We start from the raw sequence: 21,800 nt of genomic DNA, 5'->3' as shown, positions 1-21,800 counted from the left end.
CTTATTAGATAAAAATTCAATACTTCTTATTTGATAGAAAAATTAATGCAAAATTGTAAATGGTTAACATATTACATTATTATTATGATAATATTACATATGATATTATGTATATTATGTGGTGAATAAAAAAATACAAAAATACAAATCATCCTACATTATCAAAACTTTGATGTTGAGACTTTTTTATAGTCATAACAAATGCTACAACTAATGGAAATTGTTTTCTGTATAAAATAAAAGGTAATGATGAAGTATTTTTGATATTTATTGTTATTTTCGAAATAAAAACTTTATAACCATTATTTTTTCCGTAACTATTTTGCCTCTTACTTTATACTTCACAAATTTAGTAATTCGCAATCGTGTACTGTTACCGCAGCCGTCTGATGTACAAGAATTTCGAATAAACGCTACTATTGTAGCTATTTTAAATTCAAGTTCATGAGGTGGCAAGCCTTCACTAATGTTGTTTAACATTTCTACGGAAAAATTTGTATGAATATTATCATCTGACTTTTCAACACCTTTATAGGTTGCATTATCGATGCTGTACCCTGAATACAGCTTGTCGATCCGAAACAATTTCCATTATTATTTCCAGTAGGAGATGTAGGATGAAGTACATACGAGAGATAAAAATTTTTTACAAGAGTAGAAAATCTTAACTTGCTTCAATAATACAATTAACAATTTTATGCATGTATAAATTATAGATATTACGTTAGAAAGCAATGGAATAAGTTTTTTTTGCAATAACCGAAAAATTCTAAGGATTAAATGTTATCAAAGATTAATAGATCACATAATGCGTAGTGCCTCGAATAACTCTAAAAATTTTGAAAACAATAAAATTGGAAGTAATTTTATTTTACCTTCAATGTACATCAATAGTACTAGGTATATGCAGAAACACAACTTAAATGCAATGGCAATAATGCGGAAGTTTAGACGACCTGATTTTTTCTTTACCGTAACGCTTAACCCTAAATAAAAATTTATAAAGCAAATTTTTAAAAACTTTCCTAAAGGTACCACTTTGAATGATACACCGAATATAACTGTTAGATTATTTTATACCGAACTGAAATTAATTTTAAACGGTATACCTGAACACAGTATTTTCGGAAAAGTTATTGCTTACGTTTATACCATTAAATTATAAAAAAGAGGATTACCTCATTCTCATATTATTGTAATATTGCATCCAAACAATAAATTATATACTACTACAGACATAGACAAATGTATTTCAACATAAATTTTGCTTGATTCACAAATACAAAAATTAGTATTTAAACATATGCTTCATGGACCTCATGGTAAAGATAGTACATGTCTTACTAGTGACCAAAGAGTTTGTACAATAAAGTTTCCGAAAAAGTTCAGTAATCATAAAGTTTTTACGAAAAATAAATATCCAAACTACAAAAGAAGTGACAATAGATGTGATAATCACACCTGTACAATCAAAGATACTGATGAAAAAATTTTAGTTGATAATTCAATGGTAGTACCATACTATTCAATTTTATTAACGAATTATAATTGCCACATGAATGTTGAGTATTGTGCATCTATTCAAAGTATAAAGTGTATTTTTGATTATGTTCATAAAGGAGGGGATAGAGCACAACGTTAAATAACGAAAACAGATACGAGTGATAAAACAGACAATGTAGAAATTGTGTCAAAGTTCTACGGTTGGTTAAACTATAACGTATCCATTTTCATGGAAATACTGTAAAATTATGAAATTGAAAAGTAATATGTGGTGTTCAGATTTAAGATTTTCATATTGTTAATGGACATTGGGAATAGGACAATAAAATCTTTCGAAATTTTACAGGGATGGTAAACTGACGATGTTTCTAAAAAAATTTATCGGGATGGTGTAAATCGCTGCCTATGGAAAGTAATTCTTACAATTCATAACGAACTTTTGTACATGTCAAATAAAAAAATTTTGAATTTTATTTAAGAAAAAAAAGGACCTATTACAGCATAGATTATGCAAAATATGAAGGTAGTGATCGCACTCATAAAAACATAAGCATAAAGTTTTTTATGGAAACTCTGAATAATATACATGAAGGATTACAGCCATATGTTTCAAATTTTAAAGTCGATGCAATTGTTAAGTTGATAAGAAACTTGAGAATATTTGATGGATTCTGCAATGGCATGAGCCAACGTCTGACAAAATTATTTAAATGTAATTGAGAAGCAAAAATGACACCTAGTAAAAAGTTTTTATTTTAAGAATCACGGTTAATACTGGTAATAATTTATTTTTACCGTTCATCATATACAGAAAGCAATTTTCAATATGTCTACCTTTTTCCATGACAATTTATAAATCGCAAGGTCAAAGTTTTGATAAATTAGGATTTTACTACAAAAGATCTTTGTTTTTTCATGGTCAACTATACATTTTGGTATCAAGATGTGAAAGTCCTGAGAATATATTTCTACAAAATGATCCGGAAAACCAAGCAAACATTGAAAACATTGTATGGCAAGAAACTATTGATTGTTAACAATTTTATTATTTGTCAAAGTTAATTTCTTATAATTTTTTATTTTTGTCTAAGAATTCAAGTTTTTTTCTTTTTAAATATGAAATACATCGTGAAAATTAGAGCTCTAACAAGTGAAAACATAAAAAAAAACTGATACATTAAGATACAGTATTTTTAAGTTCTTACATTAAAAAAAAAAGAAATGCTCACATTACAAAATTTTTCATGCATATTATAACTTGACATTTATCTTGAAAATTGTGAATTGTGGTAAAAAATTGATTTTAGGAAATTAAAGGACAGGACAGCATTTAGTTTCGGACTAGAAATTTTATTATAACAAAAACCGTCGTACATTTTCAAACGCTGATTGCATAATTATAAAAATTCTATACTTTTTTTTTGTGTCAAATACCATATCGCTGCTATGTTAAATATCAATTAATAAATATTTTTATTTATTCGATTATACAGATGCGTACATTTTTCTTTTACAAAAAAGCCTTTTAATAAAATGTTCATCTTTGAATACTCTAATTTCAAATATAAGTTGTATTTATTATATAATAAATAATTTTGATACGAAACTACATGCTGTATGTATATTTCAAGTATATTGGAATACAAAAAATATCGTTCAGAAAAGTAAGCAAACTGAGAAACAGTTGATTGTTCATCTAACAAGTCCATCCTTTTGTATATATTAGTTTTAAGCTATATGTTGATGTGAAATGTTTAAGTTTTCCATACTCTTGGGGGGTTGGCACGTGAAGCGTGCAGAGGAGCGAAGCTCCACTAGTATATTTATATGCGCTAGTGGGGCTTTACCCCCTGCGCTTTAAGTCCTAACAGTAAAACTTGTAATTTTTTTAATAGGGTACAGGGGAGTTCTGTCTTTCTATATTTTTTAGGACTAGCTGGCTTTTTGTCATACTATGAAAAGATGTTCTATCACGAAAATACAGAAACATCTGACGTAAAAATATTTTTAATTATTTAACCCTGTAAGTATATGGATCATCATCCTAAAACTATAATATTTTAAGGGTTGAAAAGAACATACGCTTAAAATGGATTTTTAATTGTTGAAATATTTTTTCTGTTTTGTACGTGACCATGATAATCTAAAATTTATTTGGACCTGCTAGATCTGCATAATAAAAATTTTTGCGGCAACTTTTTATTCTAGTTTTGATAAATAGATGCATAACAGGCTCTTATAAAATTCTATTTTAATCGAAATAACGGGGCTCTCCATAAAAACTTGACTTTATTCTGACATCAATATCATTTACTTACCATTAACTCTAACACAGAATTTTACTCGTTGTTTATTGCTAAGTATATGTATAAATATTTGCGCCTTGTTGATTTTACAACAAATGGCGGCGGTTCTGCTGCTCACTCTCTTGAAGCTTACTATGTTATAGAGGTTCGAGAAATATTTTTATGACTAATCTACAATTCGTAAAGTGACCCAAATCTTTTTAAATTAGGTCCTGGCTTCACCAACTAATCAGCACGTTCTTCTCTCTTAGCAAATCACACCGGAGGAACAGACAAGATGTGTCTCCATGCATGTTGTCTGCTGTTACTTTCGTGCAAGAATTAAGCGGTTTTAATGGCAAATCTTTACTTGATACGTATATTTATCGTAAAATACGTGGGTTGAAAGTACTGCACCAGAACTAAAAAGTAGAAAAATAACGTCATAAATTTTTAGTGAATTATTCATCGTTCCCTGAGATATTAGGTTGAAGTCAATAGGGTAATAGGCAGGGGTAGATAAATGACATACAACTAAGATTTCTGACACACACATGTTAGAAATCATCGAAAATGTAAACAACGTGTCATATATGTCATAAGTGGCATCAACATTACACTGAGAAAAGTTTCAAGGAGCTGCCTGTCTGAAGTTGAGGATCAGAGCCCCTATTACTGTTGAGCAGCTACTACCCAAAATTTGAGTAGCTGGCCCTTAAGGCAACCAAGTAGCAGGCATACATTCTCATTGAGTGACATTTCGAGCTTGGGAGTACTATTGCGATTCGTAGACTTAATATAAACAATTATCCGCTTACAAAACATCTGTCGTCCATAAATAGTACAAGAAAAAAAATTATACTTATATGTGTAAGTAACATAGCACTGGGGCCAGAGGTCGACAAAAGTGACTAAAATTTTTGTAGACACGAAAATTAAAAATTAAAATACGTATCAATTACAGCGATTAAAATTTTTTCCAGCTTTGGCTTGTGCGCTCATCTTGTTATGATGTGAGATTAGAAACGTGACCATTAAAAGGTGTTACGAAGTACAACCGTGTGGTTTTAAAAGTGATTTCCGCTATAACCAATATTTCAGTTCAAATCGTGGGACATATAATATGTCATTAAAAAGAAATTGAAAAAAAAAATTTGTCAAAATTGTGATAAAGAATATGTAAGATGAGAACACCTGAAAAGACACTTAAAGTTATGTAATCAAAATAAAAAAGATAGTTCATTTAAACATAATAATTCGGTGTTTGATTTTTTTTGAATTATTGTAAATAAAAAAAAAAACTAATTATTACAACAGGTGATTAATATTATAGCAAAAATATACAAAAAAAAAACGAAATAGATATTAAAGAATATTAAAACACTGCACTTGTGTTAAACAAAATAACGTATTTGAAGTCTTGATGAAAACAAATAAAGTTCATACAGATAAGAAAGAAAGCAAAAGAATTTTCTTTAATTTTGCATGGGGGCTGTCAAAGGACCGACTAAAGTTGGCATGGGGGTGTTGACAACCCCTCTAAAACAACTATATAATATAGGAAAATTCAATGAGGGGGAGCTGGGGGGAGTCCGAGAGGATCTGGAGGGGAGGGAAGTGAGGAAGAGTGGACTTAAAATTATCAGGATTCATTTTATGGGGAAATCAGAACGAGTTTTGCCTTATTTTGGGGGAAGCTGAGGGGGAGCCTGGGGAGGAGCCTGGGGAGGAGCGGGAGGAGTTAGTACTCACCCTGAAACCATAAGACTATATAATATAGAAAGATATAAATTTATGCACACGTGCGCGTGTTTGTGTGTGAATTTTTTAATTTTAAAAGACCCGTACATGGACTACTTTAATTTTTATTTTTCCGAGTATATTAATGTTTGTTACACTATTTTGATATTTTCAAATATTTTATTAACTTCTTAAAAAATTTGTTCTCAAACAATGTTTTCAATAGTATTATGGTCGTTTTATTGTAATTGAATAAAAATATTTTTAGACATCTATACAATGCTGCATACAATTGACCACGAGAAAAAAAATATTTGCGTTTCACATAAAAAAGGTTGTATTCCTTAGAAAACATACGATAAAAAAAAATTATTCTCTAAACATAATGTAATACTGAACGAAATGCTTCTGATAAGGAGTGCGATGAGCTAAGTGATCGCAACTAGACCAGTGCCTAAAAAATGATGAATGGTGTACTTTTTGATGTGCCAAAAGCTACACTTGCAGAGCAAAAATAATCTGTACAATTTTCTAAAGTTGTTGGTGGTATTTACATATTACTAGGCTCTAAAAAATAAACACTTGACTTGCTTCTGCGTCTTTCTAGAGCAATTAATGTTGCACCTGACATCAGCTGAAAAAAATGATTTTCAACTTGACGCCGCACGTATACTTATGTATGGTTATATACACAGAAAAGATAATATAAATTCACTACATATTACAACATGCCTTCTTAAATTTAGCGTGTTTCCTGTTTCCTTCTTTTTACTTCGTTTTATTTTAATTTCAGTTGCATAAGTTTTAACATTTAAGTATTTTTTTATAAATAACTATTTACTCAAACTTTTTGTTACAATGGCAGATAAATTTTTGGTAAAATTAATCTTAACTATATCAATACTTTCAATTTCATAATTTTCATTAATAAAGTGATATTCCACTCCATTGTGCTTGGAATTTTTGTAGAGTTTCTTAATTTAGCTATAATATCTATGCTCAAATTATCTTCATAAATCTTTATAGGCGTATCAAATTTACTATTAAACATTTTATACAACGAATTCCTTACAAACAATACTTCAGTTACTGTTTTAGATAATGCTGTAACTTCTGCAAAAGTTAAACATTTTGTTACATTATTTTATGTATGGGTTTTCCAAAAAATTATACTATCAAACAATCTAATTACATAAGCTGTTGTCAATTTTCTGTTATTATTATTTTCAGCATAATCTGAATCTACCATAAAATTTAAAATATTACTCTCCTTATAATTATATATTATTAATTTCATTTCTTTTGTTTCAACCAAACAATTCAAAATTCACATTGCATACTTAAAGTAAGTTTTATTACAACAATTTTAGAATTTGCTTGAGTTATTTACACTGTAAGTGATATCTGGTCTCATCCCTGCACTTATATACAAAAATTCCCGAATCAAGTGTCGATAATATATTTGGTCTTTACAATTTCTGCTTATTCTAACTTTAACTTTGTTTCTATAGAAATGCTATAAAGTTAAAAGTTTTCTGATTAGTATTTTTTTTCTAATTAATCAATATAAGTTTCTTGGCTTACTTTCATGATTTTGTTTCTTTATCATAATTGATATCAATTCCAATATATTGTTTAATTTTTCGCAAACAATCTATAACAAACTTATGTAACAACTTTTGTGCAATCTTATTTGTTTTCTTAGAATGTTTACAGTAAACTAACAAATCAGCTACTAAAATTAGAATATAGATTGGATTTAATTCTTTCTTAGTTAAATGACAAAAATCGTAATAATTTCGTGTAAAACTTTCTTTGCTTATGAAATGATTAAAAGTATCATACCAAATTGTGGGCCTTTCTTTCAAACCATACAATGTTTTCAAAATAAGGAAATAGATTAACGATCGCTCGAGGACAATAAGTAGACACCACTAACTTTTGACAAGGCAACGTTTCGCTGGCTTAGGTTCTGCCATACTCATCAGGGAAAAATAATTTGTTGACAGCAAACTGGCGTCACTGAAAAGGGTACGAGTGCAAATTTACTCTCGTCAACTTTAAGTCTATATTAAGTAATGGTCTGACTCTATGTAATGAAGCTGTCAGAACGTAAGCCAGCGAAACTTTGCCTTATTAAATGTAAGTGGTGTCTACTTATTTTCCTCGAGCGATCGTTGCTCAATTTCCTTATTGTATGTTAATACGGAGGACGACTATAATTTAACTATTTCATACAATGTTCTGTTTAATTTAAGAACATTGTTTTTATTAAACCGTAACCTTGTGGTAAGTTTACCTAAACCTCTAATTTTATTTTTTATTAGGCACGACTGATACTCAGGAGTACCTCATATTTTTTTCAGAGCGAAAAGTGTAAGTACCTTTGAAACTAATTGTTTTTGTGTAAAATAAGTTTTGGTACAAAAAAAATGCGATCGCGGACCTCAGCGTCAGGGGTGTATGTTTGTATGTACGGGCGTAATAAGTTTTTTTATTAACTCATGCAGTTTTTGTCGGATTGGGCTAAAATTTGACTAATAGCTTTGTCTTTTATGTCTTACGTGATGGTTTAAAATCTGTAAGGTTCCCTCTTTCAGAAAAAAAATGGCAGTCATTCTAAGATGGTACTTTCAGTGAAAAAAAAAAACAGTTTTTTCGCTATAACTTTATAACATGATATTTTCGAGATATGCTGTGAAAGACAAAGTTGTAGATATCCTTGGAATACAAATTTTTCGTTTTTTAAATTTTTGTCCAGGATGTAACCCAAACGTTCTGTGAGCCAAAAAGTGCTCAAAAATCGCAAAACCGTAGTTTTTCCCGAACTTATTTGTTCTGTACTTTGAATTATGATAGACTTACATGTATTGTGAGCAGTCCTCCCATCTTGGCTTCGCCCGAGACTTACTAACAGAAACACCGTAGTGTGTTGACACGTAATGTAGATATTTTCAGTTAAAAATTTTACATCTATGCTTGACTTTTCTCGAAATAAAAAAATTCGAAAAAAAAAAATTTTGATTGAAATCCATACAGTTTTGTTATTTTTAATCATAACATTTCAGTATAAATAACATTTTTAGTTTTATTCCTAGAAGGAATTAAAACAATCTGATGATGTAGATCACCGGTTCTCAAAAGCCTGACATACAAGTGAACATGTAAAAAGCAGTTTTATCCTAAATCTACACTTACAAAATTATAAGTCTGTCCTTTCAACTTGTTAAATGTCATGGCAAAAGAAACTTTGACCGACAACTGTAAACGCTCAAAATGAAAAGGTAAATCAATGGGTATCATCCTAATTCTAGTAACAAAAGATATTTTTCCTGATGATGGACCTGTTGAAATAGTAGCTTCTACAACTTTGTTTTGCAAAGTCTGGCATCATTAGGCAGGTTTAGGGGTTGAAGATTACGTAATAGCATAGCCAGAGATCCAACTTTTAAACTTTACTTATGAGATGGAAATTCTGATGGAGTAAGGGCGTTTAAAAATTCCAGAGAATAATTAACAACATCTTTAGTTGCGATGACTGAATCAACAGAAGGGTACTCTAGAAAATCAGCTGCAAACTTTTAAAGAATATTGTTGTTAATTTTATCTGCTGTAGCATTTCTTGGTGAAATTATTACTCTTTCATATGGAAGCTCCGGACGAAGACTACGCCCAGATTGGCCCTGGACGAAAATTATGCCCTTTTGACGTCCCCGGAGAAGATTATGTCCTTTTTTCTAGTCCAGACGAAAACTGTGCCCTTTTTTCGGTCCCAGACAAAGACTATGCCCTTTTTTTCGAGTCTGGGCGAAGACTATGCCCTTTTCTGGCGTCCAGACGAAGATTATGCCCTTTTTTTCTAGTCCAGACGAAAACTATGCCGTTTTTTCCGAGTCTGGGTTAAACTATGCCCACATCTGGACGAAAACTAAGTTAAAGAACATTAAAGAATTATTTACTGACTCCTCTAGTGTTGTACTTCTCTTAAACTAAAAAAAAACCCTTCAGATTTGCTGATTCATGCTTTTGGCGGCCAACAGCCACTAGTACGCTGGAAAAAGCTCCCGAAACCGAAGCTCCTAAAAACGATTCAACATTTTATATTAAGGTTTCACGATACTTGTATTCAAGTCTATACGAATGCCTTTGTAAAAAAACAACACGAATCTATTATTCTTAGCAAGTCTAGTGGCTTTAGTATTTGGAGTTTAAATAAGTTTTTGAAAAAAAAACTTTTTTAAGAGATTTCGTAAAGTAAATATTATAAAAACTGTAGGCAACAACCACTATATAACTATATTTGACTATATATCTAATTACAAACACAAATAAAAGGTGAGCGTAAATAAATTTCACTTCGTTAGGGCTCTAGAAAAGTGCAACATCTTCGTCTACGCTTGGAGAAAATGGAATAATCTTTTCCTGGACTAGAAAAAAGGGCATAGTTTTCGTCCGGACTACACAAAAGGGCATAGTCTTCATCCAGACGCAATAAAAGGGCACAGTCTTTGTCCGGGACTAAAAAAAGGGCATAGTTTTCGTCTGGCATAAAAAAAGGGCATAGTTTTCGTGTGGAATCCCAAAAGGAGATAGTTTTCGGTCGGACTAGAGTAAAAGGCATAGTTTCCGTACGGACTTAGGAAAAGGGCATAGTTTCCGTCAAGGCTTCGAAGTAGGGCATAGTCTTTGTCTGGGGCATCGATATAACCATTGGTACGATTTGTAAGATAAATTTTCAATATCCAGGTGAACGTCAGAAATTAAATCATCGACAATTGTAATCAGTTTTTCAATATATTGATCCATAGTAATTAAACCATTTTCGTTTTCCATCGTGCCATTGCCAACTTTTAATGACTGTATTGGAAATTTTGTGTTTTCTCCATAGAGATGTGCTCTCATACGAATACGCAAATGAAGAGATTCAACATAATGCCAGAGAAATGATGATTTTAAACAGGCACAAATAATATCAGCTTTAGTTGCTCTTGGAATAACTAATAATGTCTGCCTTAAATCACCAGCAAAAACGAGTATGATGCCACCCATGGATTTCTGGTTTTAACTTATACCTTGTAACGTCCTATTAATTGATTTAATATGAGCTCTATGACTCTTTGTGCACTCATCTTTTACGATAAATATTGTATCTCGAAGAATTTTTCTAAGAGGTTCATTTTTGCGTATTGGGCATACTGGAAGCTTAAAAGTACAGTGATCTGTTCTACTTCCACTTAAGAGACTGAAAGCAATGCCAGAAGATGTTACAGTAAGGGAAAGTTTTCCAGCAGATCTTGCTTTGGCCAACATTAGATTGATTAAGAATGTTTTTCCAGTGCCTCCAGGAGCATCCAGGAAGAAGATTTCTCTACTATTATGAGGGACACTATCAATAATATAAGTAAGAGCTTGTCGCTAATCTGGAACTAACTTTAGAAAATTTCGCTTAACGAAATTATTTAAATAGTTAAAATCGTACTTACGTCTGATGAAATGCTCAAAAGGATTGTTAGTACAAAGCTCATCTTGAACTCGAGTCTTTAGCCCAAATTATGCCAAATTCTTTTCTGAAAGAGAAATGACCTTGTGTTTAATTTTAATTAAACCTCTGTTGAATATTTCTTCAAAGATTTTTAATTCACAATCGTTAAAGTTGTCAAGTTGTCAAAAGTTAAATTTGTCAAGAGTAAAGAATATCTTCGCATAATTGGTGATTTAACATATCTCACAAAATTTGAAGTTGCGATAGCTCACAAAGCACTAAAATGATTGCAAATATGTCACGTTATTCAGATAGATTTTCAGACAAAGCAGCATCTGCGAGAGTATATTTCGTTGATCATAATTTTTTTATAAACCAAGTGCGTAGCAAGCAGCTTTAAGAGTTGCATTAGTTGCACCATCAAGGATTTTCAAGTACTTAAATAAAGTTGGACCTCGAACATTAACTTTCAAAGATGGAAACACTCTGATTGGGTGGGATGAATCGTATAAACTGTACCTATGGCTGAATTTTTTTACTCCTGACCAGCTTGAAACAACTTTTTCTTGTTTTCTTATCACAAATTTATTATTGTCCCATCGGTAATAGACGGCAACTTTTAAATACCAGAGTTTTAGCAAAATTATCCAGTACGCCAAATTCAAAAAACGCGATCAACGTTGTTTTTCTCAGATTTTTGAAAATTTGTTGAACGGTTTGCTGATTGATGTAAGCTCTTTGATAATTTCCAAGGAAGATATCTAAATATAGGATATGACAGGATATAAGATTTTAGGACACCATGTGTGAATCTTAATATAAAAAAAGCTAAGAATTCCTCAGAGGAACAAATATAGAGTCCGTTGGCACAGTTCGCGATTTCGTCAATATTTTCAGGTGAAAAAGTAGCACGAAACGTTCCTTTGTTAATGTATTTCGAAAAATATTCAACTGCTTGCACTAAATGACAACATTTGACATTAATGTGAACATTGAAACATCGAGATAAGATGGGTGAGTACGGAACAACCCAACGGTTATCGATTGATACATATTTACCATCAATTGTAACTATAAAACATGATCTTCACATGTAGAAGATCTTCTACAATAAGCAGAATAGCCGTCATCTGCAGTTTGAGTTTCTTTTACAAAATTCCGAGGATACTGTTTTGTACAATTTTCAATATTCACAAATGGCGAAGCCAAGAAAATTTGCTCATTCATCCTTTAAATTTAAAATCTCCCGCTCTCCCACATACAAGTAACAATGAAAGTGTATTGGTGAGACGCCAGTGTTTAAATAATACATCTCTATCTCTAAATTGCAGCTTGTTCTGCTGTCCTCTGGCAGTTGAGCTTTCTCATGATTCATCCTCATTGGTCATAATTATTTGATTCTATTGCACGTAGCTTTGTTTTTACTTCTACACCACCTTGCGGACTCTACTGAACTAACGTGAAAAAATAGCGTAATTTCGCAAATTTTGGAACTTTTTTATTGGTGTTGTTAATGGCTTTTTCAGAAAAGAGTTAAGTGAAAACCATTTAGGAAATGTCAACAATCAGTGTGCTAAATTTCAGCAAGATCGGTCGAGTTCTTTTCACGGTTAACTATTACAGCAGTTTTAGTGACTTTGTCTTATATATTAGTCAGATTTTTTTTTGCATATTCATTTAACATCTAACACTTATTTATTTTTGGTTTTTCAACAATGTCTCGAGTATTATTTCTATTTTAATTTTTGATTTTAATATTCACAGCTTCTTGTCGTTTTTTTACTTTCGTTAGAACTTATCGCCTTTTCGAATGTACTAAGTGGATTTTTATTAAAATAATTTACATAAATAACATAAGTGATTAGATAAACATACATCTCAATCGGATTTTTGTTCTTTCAAATTATTTCATGAGCTTTATATCATCGATTTTTTCTGATTCAATTTCATTTACTTATTTTTTATGTTTACTTTTACATGAATAATTATTTTTATTTTTTTTTTGCTATTACTTCAACATTGTTATTTACATTTTTATTTAAAAAAATTATTTTCATTTTATCTTTATATGTCTTTACATGTCTAGCTACCACAACTCGATTATTTAATAATACTCTTTAACCGTTTCCCTCGTAATGAACTGCAATTTCTAATTGTGCTTTATCATACTATTTATTTTTTCTTTGTTATTCTGGCTTTAGTTCACGGATAAAAGGTGGGCAAGGTAATAATTCGATTTGTTTGTGTTTGATAAAATTGTACATTTCTCGATTCAAATATTCAGTCTCCTTATCACATTAAAGTTTTTTAAATTTTTTAATTTAACCAATTTTTAACTAAATTAACACAATTAATAAAGCAATTTACAGTTTTTAATCTCCTTTCACACCGCAAAATTTTGTTTATTAACTATACTCGCTTTTTTGAATCCCTTATTCGACATTTTACTTTTCATGTAGTTGGACATTTCATTTTAATGTTTTTTAATTTTTCTGGTGTATCATCAATCATTTTTTTTTAACTTATTATTATTAATATTAAAAATTAAGATGACAACGCTCTGTGACATTTTTTATTATTTGTTAATTTTTCATAATTGGTACTATTTTTATTTTTCTCTTTGCTATGTCCTTACATAATCTTATCTCTGCTTACAAAATTTTTGCTCTGCTGTTGTAGTTCTACCTCTGCGTAACGGCCTCGGCAAAAAATTTTTCCCCAACAATGTTTTTAATAGTATTACAGTCGCTTAATGGTAATGGAACCAAAATACTTTTAGAATCTTTGCATCGACACAATGCTACCATAAGATAATTGACCATAAGAAAAAGGAGGTTTACTCAAATAAAGACTAACCTGATCAAAACTCTGACCTTGAGATTTATTTATTGGCATTGAAAATACTAAAACTGTAGGAACGTGTTTTCTATACAAAACAAAAGGTTAAGAAGAACTATTTCCTGAACATCAAGAAATAGTAACGATGTAAAAGAAAATTTATGTCTATTTTTTTTACCTGTGATAATTTCTCCATAAATATTGAATTTATGTTATTTTGAAACTTGTCGTCTTGTACCATTACACCGTGCATTGTTGATAATTGAATGTTTTATCAACATCACTACTGCTTCGATTTCCAAATTCAATTCAGATATTTTGTATGGCAGGAGGCTTTCTGTAAAAATATTCAAAACTTCTATTGAGAAATTTATGTATGTCATCATCAAATCCATGAATACCTTTATTAGTAGCAGTGCCTACACTATAATACATGACAATATTTCTTCCATTTTATTAGAACTTTTATTATTCAAAAAGTAAGTGTATTCATCGTGTGATATAAGTATTGCACAACAGAAATTTGAATTAAAAAATTTTCTGAATATATTTCATTGTGTATCACGAGTAATCCAATTTTTAGGAATATTAAAATTTTTGAAAACAATAGTTTAGAAAAACTTTTATCTATTGATCGCAAGTTGGTTTGTAACTGAAAAATATTGAAATATTTCCATGAATGTGATGATTTAATTGTTATAGATATTATTATACTTCTATCACTACTTTTTAACACACGTAAAATATCACATTACGTTGTTTTAAATAACTTAACCTTCTCCTTCTGTTGGTTTTATATTAGTTTATTTTATATTACTTGTAAAAAAACAAAAAAAAAGAAAAAACATCTGATCACTTTCCAACAAGTTACTTTCAAATTATTAATAAACTTCTGCACTCGATGAGTGGCAGCGGGCTATTAACTAAAACTCCGCGCAAAGAAATGCACCTTGCACGGAGCTTACTATCAACTTCTTTGTCTTACATGCTATGGGGCCGGTGCTTGCTGACTTCATGTGTTTAGACTTAGCGACTCGCTTCCGTTGTCACTTGAGACTTCTGAGAACAACGAAGTACACAGTAAGCTCTGTTGGGTGACAACTTTGGTTAAGTTTGACTCTTTTAAGAGTCTTAAAATTTTATCATTGATGGAATAAACATAATATACAATAGAATAAAATTAAAAAAATGTATTTATTAACGCAAGTCGTCACTTAACATTTCTAATTGATTATCTTAATGACCATATGAGAAAATATATCTTAGAAGTATTCATTTTCATTTTGATCTATTTTAAAAACAATTTGAATGAAAATTTACTGAAAGTTTTTCCTTCATTCATATGACCCTTTTTTTTAAAAGAATTTTGTCATTTTTTAAATTCTATTCATGATGTGGGGACCTGTTTTCATTTTAATCCGTTAATCATTTCACCTTCTTCCTCAATTCTTGGACACGGCAGCCATGGGACTGCCAGCTTAAGGCGACTCCTAGGCAACACACGTACCCCATAATAGTATCTGACTTACAGAATTTAAAAAGTAATAATTAGTTTTTGTACGTAATAGTTTGTTATTTTCAATACATGAATAATTTACGTACCATATCAGAGCTTCGATGGCTTAGTGGTTAGCGTGCTAGCATCCTCGCCAGAGATACTCGAGAGGTCGTGGTTTCGAAGCCTGTCGAAAATTATCGAGATATTTTTCACGGGCTTTTTCGATGGAATCAGTACCCAGGATGCCGAAAAAATCACTTATCCGATTATTATAATTAATAGTCGATTTTTCTGGTAATGTCTGGACCTCCAGGTGCTTCCTTTTAGAAGAAAAGCCAACATCTGGCCAGCTTATCGTGTAAAAATCACTGTCGGTTGTAAAAAGGCCCGTTTAGTGAGTTTAGATGGTCTTTATTATTTATTAGATGGTGGATTAGAAAGTATCATTCTATTAAACTTGATAATAGCTGGGGTGTACTTAAAAGAATAGCTGCGCCTTGTAAATAGAACCTAGTAGGATGGATGACCGAGACATCTGAGGGGAACTTTGCAAGAGGCCCGCACGAAAGACTCACACACCATGCGGTTAGGGCAAAAAAATTGAAAGCAAAAAAGGTCTCTGATATGGCAAAAGCTGAAAAGAGTCCTAGAAATGAAAATACCAATACCAATACCAATACTTATCATATCCTTGTTCGTGAATAACACTATTTCTTAAATAAAGCTATTTATTTCGTAGACGGCTTTTTTGTTTCTTCAGACTGTTTTTCTAGGAAAAAAGATTTGCTATATGAATCATTCGTAAATAATTTTTTTAAGTTATCATAGTTATAAAACAACAAATTTTTTTGAAGAAATGTATAGGTCATTTCACCAAAAGCAGTCTTTTTTGGGTCCCAGTCAATTACAACTTCACGTCTAAAAACTTCTTAAAATAATTAAGTGATGTATTTTTCTGAAGGCATTACATAATTTAAATCATCAAAAAGTATTACTCTAGTTTGATTTGCAAAAAAAGGCCTAAAATAGAGTCACAGGTTCATGTCTCAATCAAAAATTTGCAGTTTTGACGATGATTTTTGATGAAATTTTTCCTATTTTTCTATTCCAATAAGCCTGTTCCACAGACTCGCAAATTTGTAAATTCGACCTCCCCAGAATGAAAACCTGAAGCCTGTAACGCTAAAGAATGTTTTTAATTTTTTTTAAAGTGAATACAAGGGCGCAAAGTGTGACCCGAGGGCGCAAAGTGGCAGTTGCACTTTGGGCCCATGGTGAGAAAATTGCACTTTGCGCTACAGGTAAGAAAAACATTATACGGACACTCATATTGGTACTTTGTGCCCTTGTAACGTAACGTACTAAATTCTGAAATCCAAGAAGTTGGCTGTGACAAAAAATTTTATACTTGTAAAATAAATTAAACAGTTTTATTTTCTGAGCGGCGTTGGCTCAGTGGTAAGCGTGCTTGTTACTGACACAACACTGTTCTAGGGATCGTGAGTTTGATTCCCGGTGAATGCAGATTTTTTTTAATCTGTTTTTATCGGGAAAAGTTCCTATGTAACCCTAGCTGTTCCAAGGCAGGATTTTCTGTGGAACTTTCCTTCAGAGTAATTCCAGAATTTTTTCTTTGCCACACAGGTCTTCGGGCCTGGGTGAATGCAAAACAGTGTTAAGGCTATAGGTAGGGGTTAGCGGATCCGATGTGCCAGACAGGGATCGCCAGCTTTACCAGCGAGGAGTGGACGTCCTGAAAAATGGAATCCGCTCCGGGGAAAGGCTATACAGTTGCAAGTGGACCCGATGCACCACTGGTGCAAAGAGTGTCAGCTTAATTGACCAGGTGTTTCACAGGAGATACTCGCACTGTGCCCATGGATTAGGTGTAACATCAGTAAAAGGGTTGGAAATGGGTGCGGCAATACATCCCTACATATAGCTGGTGAGTGGGCAGCCCAGCAACCAGGCCAGTAGGCTGTTGCGGGAACCCAGTAAAAAAAAAAAAAAATGTTTTATTACTTATAGCAGTAAAGTTCTATATAAACAGTGTATTCCGTACCTGGGGTGTTTTTATGGGTTTGGTGGCGACATGCATCACCAGGTACGAAAACTACCGTTTCTTACCTAGGGTAAAGAGTACGACTTGTGCGCCTGAAGCGCACTGTTTTAGTGTGTTTGTGCCTGAGACGAGAATTACATTTTTTTCTAGGGGGAATGAACTTTCAGCCTGGTTGTGCCAAAATGTTGGTTCTCACTTGAGAGCGCAAAGTAATTAGCTGTCGAAAAGTGTGCCTTAGGGCGCAAAACACCGCGCCCGAGGAACGAAATGGTAGTTTTCGTACCTGGTGGCGCATGTAGCCAGGATAAGCACCAATTCCACCAGCTTCTTAAATCCTGGGAGCTATTTTTGTAGATATAATACTTGAGTTTTATTATAAAAGTTTACAATGAAAAGTAATGGTGAGATAGTAAAATCCGCAAATATAACTGAACTTACCTACGCTCGACTAGCTATCAGAGGTTGTAATTAATAATGTAAAATGATTGTGTGTTTTCGAGATTTTGACTGTCGTATCGATTGGTTATGAAACTTGAGCATTACATCGGCTCTACTAAGCCAGCTCCACCAAGATACCAGGCAGACTTAGACACGAAAGTAGTACATATGCCAAATGTACTTTTCAGGTACTCTTGAGGGGTGCTTGAAAGTCAAGGTATGCCTTTAATAAAAATTGTGCAATAATTCGTCACAATACAAGGTTTGAAGAATTTTACACTCGAATTGCTCCTCCATCTCTCAAGATACAAAAATGTTGCTTCTGACATTAGCTGCGAAGAATGATTATGTGCACATATAGTACGTAGTACTTCAAAATCCCTTTAAGCAAAAAACTGTCCAGAATTGAAGGGAATTACTGAAAATAATATGCGCTTAAAAAAATATTATGTTTTACTTCACGTAAATAAAAATTCACGGTGAGCTTGGTGGGATGCCTTTTGATTATAAGCTACACAGCCCTATTGGAGTTGTTGGATCATCTTATTCTTGATAGCTGTTGACCTGTTAATCAGGTAAAGGAATGGAAATATAATACTATCAGAGTGCACCCATACAAGAAGTTGCATTTTTTTTAGGCTCCTGTTACATAAGCACGTTGGCCTTCGTTCACGTTGTAGTTTCTGTGGTGTTAGGTAAATGCGTTTCACGCTTATATAAAGGGGTTTTCATCGTTCTCTTGGCTGGTTCAATTCTTCAAGGAAACAAAACAACACTCCTGGAAATCGAACCGTTAAAAGATACGGTAAAAAATTACAAGTACAATGAATTGAAACGTTTTTCAAGACGATTAGTGTTAGACTTAATAGTTAGCCTAATCTTAATGTTTACCTTAATCCTTGTATAATGTCGTATACAAAGACGATTTCATCAATGAACAGTTGATAATGCAGAGATGTCGGTGGCCTTGTGCAACTATGTTTTACATACACTTTTTTCCTATGTTAAAAGTACATATTGTTTTCTCCTTACTTTGACTTTGCTTGCCCCTAAATAACGACACATTCATTTTATTTACCTGTAAAATTTAACCAAAAAAATTCATTTCACTAAAACTCTCCCCCCCCCAGATTTTACCATGGATAAGATAACTTTGTATAGTAGGGTTTCATTGTAACAACTAATATCCCTCACTCCCTCACGACTCTTCGCCAAACACTATATGTATTTATACGCAGCTCGTGTATGATGTCATACTTTATTAGCGTTTTTTATTTGTATCACATATTTCTAAATATTGTTTCAAATGTTCTCATCTTATGCAACTGTTTTTAGTAGGTAGTTTCTTTTGCTATAAGAATAGCACCTTAAGCGGATAAAACCTTTTACTTGATAAGACTACGATTACATAATATTTTCATTACGATTTTTTGGTTGTTCAAAAACTTCGTTCTTATTAATATTTTAAATTTTAAATATGTTTTTAGATTCCAATTCCACAAAAATTTTTTTAGTTTTTTTACTTCGTGATAATGCGACATACAATTGTCTATGAGAAAATATTGGTTATGCAAGATCTAGATCTAATTCATTAAGACTTTGATATTAGGAAAAATTGTCTACATATAATGTTATTTGGTGCACGAAGACTTTATTTCTTTGTTTTTTCCTAGTAGTTATTTCAGTTTTGATGCTGTATTCGAATAATTTTGTGATGTTTGATCTTATACCATTATAAAGCCTTTCTGGTATACATATTTCTATTATTAATTAACATAACACAGCATCAATACTTAGATTTTGTTTATCTGGCGAGAGTCTTTTCTCATACTTTTAATTATTACGTAGAAAAATTTGTGTAAATATTTTTATGTGTTTCATCTACTTTTTTAACATATAACATAGAATTTCTTTGTTTAAAAAAAACACGTGTATATTGTGAAATGTTAAAATAGCTATACTTTTTTGGAAGCCATCAGTGATACTAAAAGTTTTACAGCATATGTTATTTGTCTTTTACCTTTCAAATATTTTGGAAATTGTAATATTCTTTTTTTCTATGTCCAACAACAATGAAGAAAAATTTTTATTCATTTATTTTTTTTGATAATTGGCCACCACAACAAACGTGTTTTGAAGTTTTTTACCATAACGGGCCATGGCCTAGAGGACGCTAGGGGTACACATTGGTAGGCTGCCTTAAAGACAATGATAGACATATTCAAAAGTATATATGTGTTCCGAACAATTACTCCAGGAGGCACGGCAGAAAAACATAAGTGCGCTGTCTTGAAAACGTTTGTAGACATTTCCAGGAGTTTCAGAATATTACAGTAGAAGACCAAAGTGGGCGTTGTGGAAGGACATCAGTACACTGTTTCGAGGACGGCAACAGATGTGTTGAGAAGATTTTTAACGTTATTTACCTCGTGCAGCAATCTGCAACAGCTTTACCTGCGTAAAAAATAGTTACATTTACTTTTAAGTACAGCATAGCCACCTACGGGACGGCAACTTTCTGTCCTATTTCTGTAATGATAACGTATTTTTTACAAATAAGATAATTTGCACTAGCGCTAAGCATAGCTTTTTAACTGAAAATTACTTTTTTTGAAGCATCATGATGAAAAAAAGTTTTCTCATAAGTAATTCTCTCATAAATAAAGTACATGTTATTTATAAATTATTGCAAATTTTACCGATGGTGGCTCTGATTCAGACTTCTAGACTAAGCGAATAGATCACTATTACAGGTGCCTCTGTGATTATATGTGAATGCGCTACCTTGAGAGCGTAAAGGTACGTATCCAGAAGTGCTCAAGTGTTATAAATGACTACTGCAGGGAACGCTGAGATAAGACGTAAGTGTGCTACTCCAGTAACTTAGGGACGTTAACAAGTCTGTTCTAGAGTTGCTAAGTGTAACGGACAATGACCTGAGGGGGCTCTGCAGGAAAATATGTTATAAAATAGATAGTATATAAACGTAAAGAACAAGGACTATCTTTGTGTAAGTTTAGCGACCACTTCACGGTCATCCAGTGATGTAACTGTCTTTAACTTGGGCATATCGCTAAGTTCTGTAAGGGGACACAAAATTATGGAAAGTGCTCGAAAATGCATGCTATGCGTGAGTGCCAGAACCATCCCTCTCTGTGTTGCGCGAACTGCAAAGCGGCGAAGATGAGAGGCAATATTAATCACTCAGCATTCGATCGTTAATAATGCCCTATTGTAAAAACTAGAGTATTAAATAAATTCGAACAAATTGACTATGGGGAATACGGATAGTGCATACGGAGATACGCGTTGCTTTCGTTTCGGCCACTTCAACGCGCAATCAGTTTGCTCACATAGTGATGACATACGTCGCGTAGTTCAATGCAATGACCTTCATGTAGTATCAGTAAGCAAGACCTGGCTTAGTGAGGACTAGCTTGAGACTAGACATTCTGTACTAGGATATACAATCTATAGGAAAGACAGGGACAGCGGGGTCGGTAGAGTAACGCTTTATGTGCACTTGTCACTCAGTGCGAGAATCACGTTCACCTCCAACTACCACGAACAGCACTTAAAAAGACCAGAATTTATTGGGGTTGATGTGATTGCATATAATGAAAGGCCTCTATTTGTAGCTGTTTACAACCCCCTGAAAGCTAGCTACTGGGCAGAGGTAGACAATGCCATGTTGCTCTGCTACTTGGGATACGATGGGGTAATACTTTTGAGGGGCTTAAAGATAGACTGGCCCATTTTGCGCAATTCCTTGGCTTCGTTTGGTCTTAGTGTCATACCGTTTAACCCAACGCACCGTGCTGATAATTCAGATACAACCATTTATTATCTGTGCGTTAGTTACCCGGAGAGACTGCTTGCCATTCAGCAGACACCGGCGCATTTTATATCACGACCTGCTTACAGCATCCTTAACATATAATGTGCTCGATGCAA

General features: G+C 32.5%; 1 protein-coding gene across 4 annotated transcripts in view; it reads right to left on the bottom strand.

Annotated features, from left to right (window-relative positions):
• The window catches only part of Cp190 (centrosome-associated zinc finger protein CP190), a 201,758-nt gene that overhangs the window by 96,095 nt on the left and 83,863 nt on the right, over positions 1-21,800 (bottom strand). Inside the window, exon 1 of one of the 4 annotated variants that reach the window (XM_089597232.1) lies at positions 14,027-14,080. The exons of 2 other annotated variants lie outside the window; for them this stretch is intronic. The gene's annotated coding sequence lies outside the window, so the exon portion shown is untranslated. Of the gene's footprint in view, positions 1-3,821; positions 3,872-14,026; positions 14,081-21,800 lie in introns of those variants that run through there. One more of the 4 variants, XM_089597231.1, reaches the window with a different exon arrangement.

The sequence above is a fragment of the Copidosoma floridanum genome, unplaced genomic scaffold, assembly GCF_036245765.1.
Source record: "Copidosoma floridanum isolate Cflo_tuat_1 unplaced genomic scaffold, Cflo_Japanese_pri ptg000031l, whole genome shotgun sequence".
NCBI classification, from domain to species: Eukaryota; Metazoa; Arthropoda; class Insecta; order Hymenoptera; family Encyrtidae; genus Copidosoma; species Copidosoma floridanum.
Note: the sequence above shows the minus strand (reverse complement) of the source record. Positions and strands in the feature narration are given on the sequence as shown.